The following is a 17,560-nucleotide window of genomic DNA, read 5'->3' on the forward strand; positions in this document are numbered from 1 at the left end:
ATAGTATTTATCCCCTACTTTAGACATGTATTATTTCTTCTGAAAATAAAACTCTATGGAGTGAAAACAGAGAGCACATGAGAGGTGACATCTGTAGCACTCAATGTTTAATTTTAGATTGATCTAAGTCATTAAGGTAAACCCACAAGGTTAGCCTGCATAGCGCAGTTTTTGTTTAGGTTTCAAAAATAAAACCAGCACCAACTCACAGGTACAAAAACAAACAGGATTGTATGGTAGTGCTTTTCTGTGGCATCAACGTAGCACATAGTCATGTTTTCTAAACATCAGTCGGTAGGAAACTGTAAGAAAAAGCAAAGCAGAAATAAAAAAAAGTTTAGTCGATTTCATTAAGTAATCAACACGTTGATCACATTTTTCTTTAAACTTCACCCTATTCTGTCTCATCTTTCCAATATAGAAGGCTTAACTTTGCATGACACCAGATATGTTTATAATTCCATGCCAGCTGCTGATACTGTCTATACAGAATGACATTTCTGAAATTTTGATTATATTTGAGATGTCAGGCAAGACTTTGCTACTAGTGTAAGTAAGGAAAGGCACTGTAGAAGACTTTCAGAGGTAGGGGTATATATGGATTCTTTGTGTTTTTTTAGCTGTGTGGAAAAGCTCAGAGCAGCAGGAGGAAAAGAAGGAAAAAAATATTGTATTATTTTATTCCATGAGTCAAAATTAACAGATACTTGCTTTATATATTTGTTTGGCCTTCAGAACACTTTTCATATGATCTTGAAAGTGTTTTGTGTTTTTTCTTTTTTATCTCTTTCTCTTTCTCCTCTTTTTGACACTTTACTGTATAATGTATGAACAACACACATTCAAACAACATTTTCATGGCTACATGGCAGTATAACTATTGATTTCCTCTATGCATTAAAACAAAAAGTCATCTTCAGTAGTAAGCACACAACATTTTCATAAAACATATTCATGGTTAAAAGAGGTGTCATATTTTTTCTTTATCTTTTTAAAATAGCACATTTGAGCTGTTTTTAGCTCCTAGCTGATCAGCTTCTAAAAAAGATGCTTCTGAATACACTTTATTTTACTACACTAAGCAGTGTACTCTCTTTTCCTCCTTTTTTTCTTTTTTTTTTAAGCATGTGAAATATTCCTTTCTGTTATCATTGTAACCCTGTTTTTTATTATTTATTTCTAACTTACAACCTCCTGTCCTATCATTTTTTCTTCTGTCTTTATGTAATATGGTTTGACTGCTGCTCACCTACCCTATTATCCTTCTCTTGTCACCTCAGATCTTTGTTTCATCATTTCTTTCCTATTCTTTATGCTTCCACTGTCAATTTCTGTTTTCACTTTGTAAAGGAATATTCCATCACTTTGTACTGTTGCCTGCACCTTTTACTGTTTTCCCGAGATGAAGAGCCCGCACTCTGTCTCAACGTTAGTGAAAGCCTTTTGTCATTTATCTTTCTCTCCTGTTTCTCACCTTTATTTTTCCTGTCTTCTCATGTTAATAATTTCAATAATATTTATAAGCACATGTTGATGTACTTTTTTGTACTTTGAAAAACATTTATGGCAAGGACATCCATTGCTCAATTCATCTAACCTATTTTAAATTTTTACAATGTAAATGTCTACACATTTTTTGATCACTTTACAGATTGAAGTTGATGTTAGGATGTTATATGATAAACTGCTCCAATAAACATTTGAGTCAATGGACAGTTCTTCATAAGACTATTCACAGTTAAAATCTTATCTGTGAAACATTTGAGTTGAAATTAAGTAGTACTGGTATACCTGGATATCTCCACACAGTGTAACAGATATTTAGCCTCATTATTTATGTTTGCATTTCATGCCAGATTGTACAGAGTAGCCTTGATTCTCTGACCTTGACACCTAATTGATGAGGCCACCATATCCCTCTAGACTGTTTGCTTTCTTTCTAAAAGAGTGTTGGAGCTGGCATGTTCCCATGCTATAGTTGTGTTCTGACACAAAATCAAGATGCAGTAATATTGTAGTCCTTGATCTGGAAGTTTAGAACATTCCCAAATCCAGTAACACAGGTATCCTTTATACAGAGTACAAAGCTTCTTCTGAATTTTTGTAAATTTCCAGAAGTTTAGGAAAAGGAGTATTTTAATTGCGTCTTGGGTCTCGTTTACAATGGCTCTTAGTCAGCAATTACCTAGACCAAAGTTATGTAACATCCAGGGAACTTATTATACACAACATTACTTAGACCATGAGTCGAGTTTTCAGAATCACTTCCAGGCACACAGAAGTATGTGTGTTTGGAAAGGTGCATGTAAGGGCTGTATATGTGTTCGTATTTAAGCATGATTAACACCAGGCAACCAGAGGTTCTTAACTGAGGTATCCAAGTTAACAAAGCACATGGACTTATTTATCCTGGACTACTGAGGACCAGGAAAAAAAAAACATAAACAACATCTACAGTATAGTTTGAATATAGTAAGTATTTAGTATTCCTCATTAACTACTGTCTCTCCTTGAATGGGTTGCAGTAAGTTACTTGAATAATCCTGGTCTGTTTTAATAAAAAAAGGAAACATTTTAGTTTTATAATAATCAGATACCACATCTTTGTAAAACAGTGTAAAAGGCAAAGAAGATGACATAGTAAGCCAATGTACAAAAAAGTATTGACTGAAGGCAGGCAGTAGAAAGAACACAAACTAATAAATATGAGGTTCAGTATTCCTGTTTGCATGTCAAACTGCGTCCTAGTTATGACAGACAAGTTAACAGATCAGAAGTGAAATTTTGCTGTGTTCTATGTATCCAGAGTTGAAATGAATGTCAGTACTTGTAATAAAATGAAGAAGGCCATTAAGAGTATTTTGACTGAATACTAGTCAGCAGGCTTAGCTTACAATTTATAATGATACTGTTGCTTGAACTTGGGGCTGTAATGAAACACAGATTAACTACAACCTGCCAAACACATCAGAAAAAAAAAAAAAAGTTAAAATTAGGAGCTGCTGACAATCTAAGGTCATACAAGCCTTTAAACTCTGCTAGGCCATGGCTCATTTTGGGAACTGAGTGGTTGGAGTCAATTTGTAATGCAAAGCACATTTTTCTCAGTATCAAGAGAAACTTTTGTGTTGCAATTGGCAAATCAGTTCCAAAATAAAACTGACAACCACTGTCCACATTTCATGGTAATTTTTGACAGTTTTTCAAGATTATTTAACTTCTCTTGCCATTTATTTAAAAGCTTAAGGAGCAGCTACTGAAAAAGCTGCCAGTCTGTTGCTCTGCACAAGAACCCTGCATTTACTTCTCTGAAAAGGAGAAATTCAAGTAGCACCAGAGACTGAAACTAATGTTGCAGAGTATATGCAGGTGATATGCAATAAAGGTTTGTTATTTATTGTTGATAAATAAAAACATTTATTTTAAAAAAGTATTTAAAAATTGTATTTCCTTGTCAGTCTGAGGTGCTTTAAATTTTTTCAAAACAAAGATATAGCTTATATCTTCTTTTGACAAGTATATAATCTTTCATTTTTTCAATGGATTAAAAAAAATTAATAAGATCGTGAATCACAAATGATAAGAATTTTATTATACTGAAAGAATCCACCTTTATTTCTTCAGCCAATCTGTCTTTATTAGTATCATTCAGCTATGTTTTCAGAATGTATCTCGAAGGATGTTTTGAATACAAAAGCTAGGCTATACAGCATCCTCACTGAAAATAGAGGTGATATATTGTTATAGGGTATCTTCTCTAATATTTCAAATAAATTCCAGTTTTAAATTTGTTCAGCAGTTTATAATGAATCCATGATATTATTGAAGCAATTACAAAAGAACCTCTACACAATAAAAAAATTTTAACAGTTCTTAAATCTGAGCAAGACTAAGCGATAAACCCATGCTTATCACTGATTTCCAATAAATAGTGAAATTATCTGGCATGATTTAATTTTCAGATATATTTAAATATACATGTTCATACATATTTTATTAAAAGTAGCTCTATTGTAATGACAGAGTCCCTTTACTCTGACGAATGATCACTTTGCAATGATGCATAATATAAAACAGTATCCATCTTGAAAGAAGTTTTCTTAATAAATTATTCTAAAATTTAACTTTGTCACACAGTGTGAAAATATGTCTCCTAAGCTCTGTCTTATGTGACATTTCCAATTATTAAGTGGGTTTTTTATCCCATATGAATAGGCCTAGGCAGCTTTAAAACATATATAATATATATGATAATAACACCAATTAAATATGGTTTTGATGAATAGAATATATTAAAACAAAGTTAAATGTTAATAGGAGAAGCAGCAGAAGAAGCAAATGGTTCCAAGGAAAAGAGTTTATTTTGCAAAAATGAGATAGAAAAAATTATAAGCAGAGAAAACCCACATATTCTTACCTACCAGGCTGGCAGGTGGGCTGCTTTAGAACATTTTTATGACTCACCAATGTGTTAGTGCCCCTGCCAAAGGCAGATGGATGAAAATGCCAAGTATATGTGAAGAAGGTCAACAGCAAAGATTTCAAGAGAAAGAAAATGCAATGTTCTTGTTAATATTTTTGTAGCAGTCTGTGATAAAACTACAGGAAGTTGCCTTTCTTAAGATGACTGGGAAGAAAAACCTGAATGCAATGTCATTTTTGTGTTTTGTGTCATAAAGGTAAGTTGACTGTACATTAGGTCTTCTACTTTTTCACTTCCATTTTTTTCCCTTCTTCTCTGAAAGAGTAGTCCTGAATAGAACTACAAGAAGTGTTTATTTCTAGATCTCCATTTTATAAGTGACAAATAATACCATAAGCATGGACTTCTGAAAATATGCAATAGAGAATTCTGGTGGAGTTTTAATAATAGCTAAACTACAGAAGTGTTATGAAGAGACAATTTACTACAATATGGTCTCTTACTTTACCAGATTGATGTGCATACACTTTTTCTAATGTTTTTTCTCCTATGAAAATAAAACGCTAATACATACACACACGTATTAGTATATTTGTAAGCCAAATCCTTATGCCTGTTATGAATTAGGCATAGAAGTAAGCTTTTTGTCCTTTTTTATTAGTATCTCAGTAGGAAGATTCTAGACTTCGGTTGCCTCCCCTGCCTCTTTGAAGCATTCAGACACCAACCGTTATACAAACATTTTAAGAACAGAGGTCTCCTATTATACGTAGATTTAGAGGTGGTTTATTTTGGTGGGTTTTTTGTTTGTTTAGTTGGATTTTTTGTGTGTTTGTTTGTTTGTTGTTGTTTTTTTTTTTAATTTTGGTTTGTTTATTTGTTCTTGTTTGCTCTTGTTTGCTTGTTTGTTTGTTTGTTTGTTTTCACTCCAGCTCCAGATTAGTCCTTTTCTAGTAGATTCACAAAGAAGGTATTTCTGCTTTGATCAAGTCTGGTGCTAAAATATTTGAATGTCTGATGTTATGATCGGGAGAAATTAATAACAGAAAATCTGTTAAATTTTACATTGAGAGTTTGCCTAATAACTCAGATTATCTTCTGTGTGTTGACATGATCAGCTGCTGGTAAAACTATGTTTTTTACTTTTTTTTCTTATTTATAATTTGATTGACTTTGCTCTTCCACACCTTTTTGTTTTGATTTGATTTTGATTTTTTTAAATTTTATTTTTGACATAAATTTGTTTTCAGCAGCAGGAAGATGATTTTGGCCTAACGTTCATTATTTGGTTTGTCCAGTATAAATACCAGCAGGTAGATGTGCTCCTTAGCATGTTGTATAGCTTGTTTTACACAGAAAAATGTCAGACCAGACCAGGGTTTTGGTTGATTCTGGCCATAGCATGTAGTGCCTCTACCTACACTAGGGACAGTTGGAGTCTTCCCAAGTATATAGGTTTAGTCATAGTTCTGGGACCACTCTGTTGTCAAGACCTTAAAGCATTCCTTATTCCGGACACATGAATAGCCTTGACATAGGCTTGAGAAATATTTTGATTGCATAAAAATTTGCTTTATGATCAGAAAGGGTTGCCTTTTAGTAGTTGGGTTTATTTTATTAGGTAGTTCAGTTTGAATGAGACAAGGGGAATTCTGGTGATGAACCGAGGGATGGCTTGTTTATATTATAAAGTTGCATTAATTCGTGTATTTGCAATTGAGGAGACAAATTCTGTCAGCTATAGACTGGTGTTTCCTGGCACAGGAATCAAAGAGGTTTGGGAGTCACAACATGCCACACTGCCTTAATCCAGAATTTTAACAGAAATGCAAAATTTGAACGGGAGAGGGAAATCTGAAGTGGGTTTTGCCTTGTAGCACCAGTTTACTAACTGATTGTGGTGAAACTTCAACATCGCAGTTATCAGAGTAAAATGAAGGAAGTTTAGAGAGAGATCTTTGCACTATTCTCAACTTCTGCCTTTGGTAGTAGTCACTTGTTGGCAAGAATCTTCCCTAAAAATGTGTCAGTAAGCAGAAGTATTTGTTTGCTGCAAGAACAACATATTTTTTCCAGAATAGATTTAAAGTGTCTGTCATGTGTCTTCACTTGCATAAGCATTTTATGTCAGACTTGAAAGCTGTAAATGACTGAAAAAGGGCATTGATTAAGGATGAAATTGCTGTGCATTTCAGAATTTTCTAGGAGAGAGAATTCACAAATACCACTCTTTACCTTGTGTTTTCCATTATAGATACATGACAGATATATATAAATCATGACCTTGGCCATTATCATCTTTCTCCAGATCCTAGAGGTATTTGGTATCTATTATCAGAATTGCGGACTAAGATCTAAAACTTGACTGGGAATTTGAATATAGCTGCAACCTACTACAGAACAGATGGCACCATTTTGTCCATTCTTGCTGTCAGTGATGTACAGAACAATTCTAGTCACAGCTGTAACAAGCAGGCTTAAACAGCATATACTGCAATATACTGTATGCAGACTAAAGTTGCAGTACTAATCACTGGACAAAAATTAAAATCATTGGATAATCCAGCTTCTAAATGGCTGAATGATGCATTCTAATCCAAACCATCTAGCATTCCTGAGGACTTATGCTGATTTAGCAATTTACTCTATGATTTTGGGGTAGAACGAGGAGATGAATGTTCCCTAATGCTTTTTAGTCTGATAATATAGTCATATTATTCATTACTGTGTTTCATAATATATTTATGTAATGCCCCGAAGGAGTCATTGGCAGTTCAAGCAGACTAGTATCTCTCACCAAACCTTCATAAGATACCTTATAAAACGAAGTTCCTTGAGGCACCAATTTATAGAAGTGGCTACTAATGCTAAAAGCACTGTAAAGCAGAAGATTTTCTGTAGCATGATTGAATTTATTTTCTTAGTCCGGAACAGTTCTCCTCACAAAGCATGTGTTGTCAATGGCACACATTAATAAAGCATTCTTATAAAATCATTATTTTGAAGCTTTATTACTTCAGGCTTTAAACACATTAATTATCACATCTAGATATAGAAGTTCAAGTGGGAGATCACTAAACTGGTATGCTTGAGCTTGTCATACTGGTCACTCAGTGGATAACATTATTTTAAATCTGTGACAGGCTTTATTTGAGGAAATACACCTATTTCTATTTCTTGTTTCTAAATTATTCTTTAAATACAAATATGAACATTTCATTCATGTTGTGTGTTTATTTTTTATAGCTTGACAGTGTCTCCAGATAACAAGCTTTTGACCACCTTTTTTCATATTTTCCTTTTTCACTCAGAACATGCTTCTATTTTCCACTAGTTGTCTAGGATTAATTTTCAGAAAGGTGATAACACCTTAAATGACGCCATTTTTGCACTAGGATGGAAGACATATCAGACAGAATGTTACACCAAAAGGTGGATTAAAAAACTGAAATTTTTGCCTTTCATCTGCTCTTTGCTGGGGTTTCTGTGAAGCTCCTGATGCACTCTTAATGGCAAAAGGAGTTCATGCTCACTGAGATGAGCTGTCACCCCTTTGACATTCTCACAGAGGTTTTTCAACAATGTTTAGAAAATCCATTGGCATTATGTGATTTAAAAACAAAACAAAACAAAGCAAAATCACAAAAAAAAACCTTGAATAATCCAAGACATGAGCAAGAGGGTAATAACTGAGTGATCATTAAACTGTGTCCCTAAATTCTATGTTAAGTTCTGAATTACTAAGTGAGCCCTTCTGATGGACAGACCCATTTAAGCCCACTAGGATTTAATATAGAAGTAGAGAGTCTAATCTCTGATGTTGGATTCTGGCATCTAGCCTGGAGAAAACAATACTGCAAAATTCATCATTACTTGCATCCTTATAGGTACTTATTTCCCTCTGACATCAATGGGAACCGAGTTTGTAGGCAGAGTTGAAAATCTCACTTTTTGCATTAGAGAAAGTGAAGACTGTAATACACACTTGTGATGCTTGAAGCTTGTGATCGTTCCACTCTACACTGCACTTGTGCCACCCTGACACATACATATATGATATGATATATTATACAATACAATATAATATGATATAATGTAACATAACATAACATAACGTAACAGCCTGGTTTAACTGTATAAGATGGAATGGTAAACCTCTACTACCCTGGAAAGTTTTTTCCCATTAGGAAATGCACAATTTAAGTAAAAGGTTGAGGGTGGGGAGGGGTGTGCATGTTGTTTTTTTAAAGTAACAAACCTGTATAGAATCTTAGATTTGATCAGAACATGAAAAAATAGTGGCAAAACTGTCAACGTTTAGAGGTAGAAGACCATTAAATTACCTTTCTGGATGTAAGCATGTCTACCTAATCAGTATTCTACTAGATTTCAAGAGAATCAAAAAACCCTGAAAGCTTTTGTTCCTGGAGCTATCAAACTTTTATCCAGATGGTCCTCTGCCATCCATATGTGCTAAAATTATATTTATAACATTCATTATGATATGACATCACTGGATTAATTACAGGCACTCCTTACTCGTAAAACATCTTTTCAGTAATTAAAGCAATCTAGGAAAAGCAAGGAGGCAAGTCAGCAAATCTGATCAGTAATGTCTCCAGCAACCATGAAGCGCAGCATGAGAACCACTATACTAAACTGCATTAACATTTTTCTGACCTTTTTGTTTATACTGTAATGCTCTTTAATCTAGCATTCTCTTGATGTTAGAAGGATGAATTACTTCTTGCATTTATCAAATAAAAATCTCTATCTTGCACAGGTCTATCAGTCCCTTGAAAAGTTTGAGAATGCCTTTCAACATACTGTATTTGGTAGTAAGATTAAATTGCTATGATTTTATTTTTCAATAGTTACATTCTGACAGATATTTTAAAAATATGTAAAAAAAAGAAATAAAAATAATTCCTGTTATACATCTACAGTATCTGAAGATATTCTAAAAAGGATTTTTTTATTCCCCTATTTTCTTGCTGGCGTTTTCACCACAAAAAAACTTTACCAAAACCACTTCATTTGTATATATATTCCTCCAAAACTAGGAAAATATTGTGCCAAAGTTATTTCCTGTATGGTACTAGCAGTTTGTAATAAGGGATGAAACAATGATAAGTCATTGTGAACAAGCATTCTGGTTTTCATAATTAGCTATTTGTGCACAGTAGTAGAGATGATTGGTAAAACTCACCTACCAAGCTGGATAAAATATGCTCTGTAAAAGTGAGAGTTCCACATCTGGCAAACCAGAATTATATGTACATACAAAAGACAAGTTTTAAGTCAATTAAAGTTTCACTTTTTTTTTTTTTTTTTTTTAGTTAGTTTAGTGTGCTTAAGTAAGCCAAAATGCTTAAGATTTTTTTTTTTTTTTTTTTTTTTATCCACAAGAACTAGTGGAATCTGTAATCCCCTCAGCTAGAAATTATAATGAGTTTTAGCAAAATGAAACAAATTGATTGAGTTTTCAAATCTTATTTTTGCCTGTGTTCATACCTTACGTGTCCTGATAGAATAGATGGTTGACTGGAAAGCCTTATCTTAAATTCTTTATGAAAGATTTTCTGTAATCCAACTAGTTCTGAGTAAAGATGTCTCCACAAAAAACATGATTAATTCTTTCTAAACTAGAGTGAATGTTCAAGTTCATTTGCTACTTAAAAAATGTTATTAAAATGTAAAATCATACAACAAATATGTACTGTATTAAACAATTTTTAAAAGTCTACAGATTATTATGCATCAATCACAGAAAATTTTCATAAAATAAAAATTGACACATATTGTATATTTTTTAAATGATTTTGAACCAACAGGGTAGTAATATCTAGAGGGGAAAGGGAGAACTACAGCCAGAAATTACATATAAATAAAAGAAAGAAGATAAAAACAAGCCTTAAACACATTCCAAATATAGCCTAAAAGAAAGAGTTGTGTTTGAACATTTTAACATGTAAACTCCTCATAATCTAGTGAGCTCTATAATAAACTCCATTCATGTTGATTTCCAAAAGAAAATGGTATAATCATTCATATTCAGAGAAGGTTGTATTCTCAGCCACTTCCTTATTTCCTTCAACTCAGCAAGGATGTTTCCTTTTTTATGTCTAATTGAAATTATAAAGAACCTTTAGCGTAATCATAGTCTCAAAATAAGAACTCTTGACATGTTTAGTTAATCAAAATTTTGTTGCAAGCACAATTAAAAAATACAGACTGAAAGACCTAAGGGGAAGTAATTTTTTTTTTTTTTTTTTGACTAAGTTATGGAATTTATTTCAAGAACTCTGTTAATTGCCCATCAGTAGGACCCTCCTCACAGATTTGCCCCATCTCTTATGAATTACTCCATGGAATCCCTGCTCTTCTAGCAGTTGGATGATATGTTTATGTAGCAGAATATGTCCCAAACAAAAATGTGGCTTTATGTCAGAATATGGGCATTTTTATATCAAACAGCAGTTACTGAAGGATTTTTCTCCCAGTAAAGACAGATAGGATTTACATGGTCCCTGATTTTTTCATCCTTTGCTTATTGAAAAATAAGTAATTAGCATATGCGTACCTTAGTGTCACAGGGGACATTATATTTTAAGCTAAGGGAAAAGAAAACATATCAACCTAACTGTAATATTTACTGTATACAGTATCCCAATGCATCCCAAAACTTCTCGATATTTTGAGACGTTTCTTTGTGTGATTGTCTCATAACAGTGTACTTTTGTCAGAATGACACTTTTGTTAGAATGACAAAACTGCTGTGAGCTATTACTCCAGATTTTCTAATTTCTGTAATTTGCATATATTTAAAATAATAATAATAAAAAAGTAATTCCTAAGTTATGTCATACAACATGGACGTTACAGTGTTAGAACATCTGAAGATATTAAAAAAAAAATGGAGTTAGGGATTGCAGCATGTGAGAAAATGAAACTGTATAATTAACTGCTGTGACTTTAGTATTTTCCTATCTTAAATACATCAAAGAGCAGGACAAAAAAGACATTCATGCATTAAAGTGTATTATAAGATTATTTTATCCTCAACAGAAGTTCATTAATAGTTCCTAATAAAAACACATAAAAATACAAAATGTATTCTTTTTGATACATGCATAGTGTATCTTATTTTATTAATATTTTAATATATGCATAAACAGAAGTAGATATACAAGTTAGTGATTAAATTAGCATTTCAATCATGCTTTTTCAGTTCCATTGAGTTTATCTCATTGGGTATAACTTCATATTCATAGGGAAGGCTTTGAGGAAAGGAAGAATAAAAAGAGAATCCTTACGTATAGGTGTTTTTTTTTCTTTGTGTGGTTTTTGGCTTGGTCATCCATTAAGGTCAATTTTTTATTACTTTTTAGTGTACATGCTGAAATAAATTTTAGGTGCAAAGTGTGTTCAATGACATTTATTACTCTTCAGTTCCTCAGTGCCTCTGTAAGGACTATGCATGCATATTTTAGGAAGAATACTTTGTTAAGCACGTCAACATTTTCAGATGTCTGGAGAAGACAGATTAGACTATACCTTAAATTTGAAGCTCCTATTAAATGAATGATACTGGAAGGCAAGAAAATAATCCAGAAGACCTCAGGAAGTTAAAAAATATGGAACACTTTTGTATGTTGAACTTAATAAATTCCATCACTTAAGCTAGTGATAAATTAATGGAAATTCAGTACTGCAAATTCATAGTGTCTGACATTCCAATCTTTACAGCATTACTATTTGTAAACTGTAAGTTTTCAAGTGTGTCAGACACTTATTGTCACCAAAGGCAAAGCCCATAGCAAATGTAAATTTTAAGAGAGAGTAGCTTTGAACGATATGCCTTAATACACTAACAATACATTTTTCATGAACAGACATCTCAAGCAGCAACATCTGGGGCATTTCCCCGTTTAACAATCATAATCAAACTGGGTTTTTGCAAAATGTTCCTGAAAACAGAGAAAAGTCTTTCAGCTTGGCAAAGAAATGACACTGTTATAATTGTCACCAAAACTTTTAAACCTACAGTTTTATAGAAACTATCTGTATCTGTCACACCATGCCCAGAGGAATGGGTGGGAGGAGGGGTGACTCGGATTCATTGGTTACGTGATTTAAATTTAATTGGTAAACATAAAATGCTTGTGGTGCATATGGGGCTGTAAATCTATATATGTATATTTTACTATATTATTTATAAAAAGGAAAGCAAAAAAATAGAAGTACGGGAGATAAAGAAAAGAGAGAGAGAGATTTCACAGTAGTAATGGCTTCACTTTATGTGTGATGGGGCTCCTAGTCTTGGATACAGTGATGTGTGGTGTCTTCAGTTCCTGTGGTAAGACTGGTGGGTGGAGTGGTCCTTAGGATGGTGGGTGGGCACGCACCACACCAGTGCTTGCGCAGGTGGGCTTTTTATAGTCCTCTTGATTGCCTGCTTGTGTAATCTTTGGTCTTTTGCACAGACATCACTGGGGGCAAATTGTGAAAGATGGAAAAATCTTGAAGGGTCTTGGAGCACCTGGAAGGGGCTCAAGTGGTCTGGGGCCTTTTCCCTTAGTGCCATGCTGGACCTATCAGAAGATGGGGCTATGTGCTCTTCAACATGTCCTCCAACTCCTGTATCAGCCAGCCGGCCTTTGCCTGTGGCTCATTAGCTTGTCTTGTAAATCACAATTCACCATATCATGAATGTCTCATCTCCTGTGGCTGAAGGAACTGGTTTTGCTACAATGTTTGTGACGTTACCCTTTCAGTCTCTGACCGTATGCATATAGAATTCAATAAAAATAAAATGAAAAAAAATAGCTGTAATAGCTATAAAAATACAAAATATCTTTTCTTCAATGAGAAACATTTTTAGAGAATCTGGAGTATTTAATTAGAAAATAGACACAATGTTTTTGGGCTTCACACACTATGTGGCAGTTACATGGTACAGTTCCTTCATCTCAATCTTCTGTTCTCTTCATTCATCAAGTCTTTCCTTCTCACAATTGAAAAGGTAGTTTGAAGTGGTAAAAAATAAAGTATTAAAAATGAAAAACATGTTATTTTTTCCAACAAAATTAAAAGTGTAAACAAAACAAAACAAAACAAAAAACCCACACAACAACCCCCCCCCTAAAATCAGAACAAAATATTACAGAAATACCTTTATGAAAGCATCAGGTAAACATAAAATATTTTTGAAAAAAAAACCACAACTTTTCTAATAAATAAAGAATGTAAACATCAATTAATAATACGTCTGAATGTGAACTTGATTGTTTATATTGGTTTTGGTAATAGAGTTGTCTTTTTAGATTAATGTTACACAATCACTGTTCCACTAACTTCAAAATTATTCCTCTTGACACCGGATATTGTAAATGAGGAAAGAACTGTTTGCAGATCCTTTTTATGTCAAGCAATCTTCCTTTGGTGTGCATGATTTCAGAATTATTAATGATACACAAAAATATTGGAAAGGAAAACTCATTTTAAAATTTAAGCTAGGCTTTACTGAAGTTCTGATCTTAGGTAAGATGATTAAACCTATGTGTGCTCATTATCTGGTTGATTATTCTTCTGAAATAGCAGGAGGAATAAATAAAACATTTGGAACATATACAAGGTAAAATAGTCTTTAAAAGTAGGAGACCAGAAAGTAATATCAACATAATAAAAGCACCTTTCTTACCTAGTAGAGTATTCCCTAGGGTAATACTCCTAGAAGGAAATTTAAATACTGAGAAAATCCATCTTGAAGCAAGATTTTCAGGTGGATGGTTAACATTAGTCATTTAGGTGTTTCAAATACTCCGAAAAGAATTTGTTTCTTGAGCTATCTTGACAGTCAAACTCTTATTTTTCTTCTGGGGAAGTGAAAAAAGTGTTAAAAATTTACCAGAACTGAGTGTAAAAATTGCTTTATGTAGCAAGGTTATAGACCTTGATAAAAGTGACTGAAATGGGATTTTGAACCACTTTGTGTGTCTTCTGCTAGGGACATCCAAATACTTTAAGATAGCATGGAACTGTAAAAGCGGTTTTAACGCTTTTTTTTTTTTTTACCTCTTTAACATGACCAATTTTATTTGCCTTGCATTAAACATTCATTCTATTTTTTTGAAACGTGTTTTAGTAACTAAAGTCAGGAATTATGGTAATAACCATTTATGGGTGTTTTTAGTGCATAAAAATACAGTCCATCTGCCTTTTGTTTACAGGTTGTAACATCAAATATTAGCAAGTATTTGTAGGCTGAGCAGGTGAAGTGGACGAGGAAGTGAGATCAGGAGCAAGACTGAAAATGTTGGGGTAGAGTCCAGGGAATAGACAAGTAGAAGGAAACAGGACTAGAGCAGGGAATAGACGAAAGATAGACAAACAGTGTGTAGTATGAGGGAAGTGCACAGGTATCACCAAGCTCATGGGAAGGCAGAGAAAAAGATACTGTAGCAATGAATTAAAAATAAATTCAGAAAACTTCAGGGGAAGTCTGATGGTCAAAGAGAAAGTATTTTATTATGATGAATATGTATAGCATTATAAAGAAAATTAGAAAAAATACCTGAAGTTACCAAAAAAGAAAAGTCCTTGTTGGGGTTTGTTTTCTTGGTGGCTCGTAAAAAAAAAAAAAAAAAAAAAGTGTTGAGGTAAATGTCCTGGGATGGAAGCAGAGGGGAAAGACAATTTCCTGGCTTTTTACTCTCTTTACTTTTGGCTCTGTTGGATAGAGTCCTGTGGTGTTGAGCAGCTGAAAGAGGGCATAGCCAGGCTCACCCTAAGCAGAGTAAACAGTACTTCAAGTATTTAATGGCAAGTTTTGTTATACATGGGGAACTCACCTCAGAAAGAGCCTCCTTTGCAGTATTTAAATACCAACTTGATCTCAACAACAGTGAGATCCACAGTCTGGAGCCTGCTTTAACTTTTGCCTTGGTCAGCTAGACAATTTCAGTCTTTTCTTAAGTCCCATGCCTGCACAGTTTTTATTTTTCAGAGAGATAGAGAATATTTATTTTCTTTCTTTGTTTGTTTTGTTTGGTTATTTATTTTTATTTTTAATATATACATTGCTTTTCAGATGGCTAGGTTTGGATGGTATAATGGCCCTTGAATGTAAAATAAGTGAGCTTTGGATTACCAAGGTAACAGAACTTGCTTTGTACCTCTACATATTTTTTTCTTATATAGTGAGTCAATTATACTAAAAGAAGTCAAACTGGTATTCGTATAGTACTACTTTCCAACCAGACAGACATAACCTTGGAAAAGAGTTGAAGTTTAATTTGTTCTTAATTCAGTTTGTTCAAGTTGGTTTTATTAGATTAGATACTAATTGAAAAAATATATTCTCAGGGCATCTTTTCATAACTGTCTTTGTATGCTATTGAGCAGGGATTTATGGGTGGAATAATTGAAATTTAGTAATTTACTACTTGCTTTAATTAAAGATGTAATTGTTCTTTTCAGCATTCTCCTTAGTAGTAAGCCCTCTGCTTGTCTGTATGCCATGGTACTGCTTCAACTCATTCTCCATTTGTCACATATATTAAGTAAGATCGTGTCTTATCTGTGAAATGGTGCAAGTGCTGTGCCCAAAATCTAAAGTACAACAGGAATTTTTATGAGTTCTTATTAGTCAAATAAACTGACCTGTTCACCAAAACAAAAGTAATGCCTTCCTTGAAATAATGCAGGAAATTCCAATGACATAAATACAATTTTTCAGGTGATATGCAAGTTAGTATTGAATCTTTACAGATACTTCAACATTTTTTACTGTAACAATATGTACTTTCTGGCTAGACTGAGAGTACAGTTATACCATCTGTACCACGGTTACATGGAGTATTTAGTAAGTAGAGTGTATAATTACAAGTAAAAAAGTCCTTTTTATGTTTTGCCATTTTTTCCATTTTTTTTTTGTCTTCATAAGAACTAGTCTGAAACATTTCAAGGAATTCAAAGGGGCAGTATGATCCCACACCTTTACTGCCCCTAGCCCCCAAATACTAACCGTTATTCCACCTGCTTTCCTTCTCATACTCAAGAGATATATAATTCTTCCTACCGAAGCTCACCACAATTGTTATTTTGTGGGGATGTAAGGGTTTGGAAAAAGAATTAATTATCGCAAGTGAAAGAAAATCAATGTTTAAAATCCCAATCTTATTTAAGTGTCAGCTAAACCTCTAATTGCTCAGCTTTTATGATGTTTGGTTAAGTATGTTCAGAAGTAGAGATTCAGTCATCTGGGGAATGCTATTGATAGAAGTTTAGGTTACATAGCAGTCAAAAACTAAGTGCAGCTTTAGAAAATCAAATTGTTGGACTTGGGTACACTGTAGACCATATGTGAGTTAACCAAAGGTCCTTCATCAATATGAACCTGCCCTTTAATTAGCATGTCTTGAGCCAGATGACTAAAATAATCTTTTCAAATATGGAAGATTTGAAATAATCACATTAGCTGGTGGCAGCTAGAGTAAGTTAACAGTAATTTTTTTTTTTAATTAAAAACTTATTCAACTGAAAGTATTTTCTGGAAAGCACCATACCTCTTCTAAACACAGCATCTGAAAGTGTGTTCCCAATTGCAGATCTGAATTTACTTACACTGGGTCTTACATGGTGTTTTTATAATTTGTCAGCAAAAATGTAAAAAAAAAAAAAATGTATTAAATTTATGTAGTTTTTCACAAGTATTTCTTTTAATAATGTGGAATAAATGCAGAATAAATAATTTGGAATAAATACGGTAATCTGGACATGCATTGTCTTTGTCACTGTCCACTCATAACTGCATTTGCATTTTTGTTTAAATTGTAACATTATGGTTGTTAGAATACTTTGATATAAAATTACACAAAATAGAGACTAAAGCTACAAAAGTAAACAAAAAGTAGGCACAAGACAGAGTTAAACAGAAAGATTCCAATGCATTAACCCTTAAGCACAAAGAAGTGTTAGGCTTGCACTCACCTTCCCATAAATACTTAATCAAATGATCTCAAAGTTAAGTTTTCCTTGTCATATGATATTTATTATTCTAAATCTTAGAACTCACCTTGGGGACAAGTAAGAAAACATTGAGATGACACAGCAGAGAGAACTAATATATGTAAA

Source organism: Columba livia, chromosome 1 (genome assembly GCF_036013475.1).
Source record: "Columba livia isolate bColLiv1 breed racing homer chromosome 1, bColLiv1.pat.W.v2, whole genome shotgun sequence".
NCBI lineage: Eukaryota > Metazoa > Chordata > Aves > Columbiformes > Columbidae > Columba > Columba livia.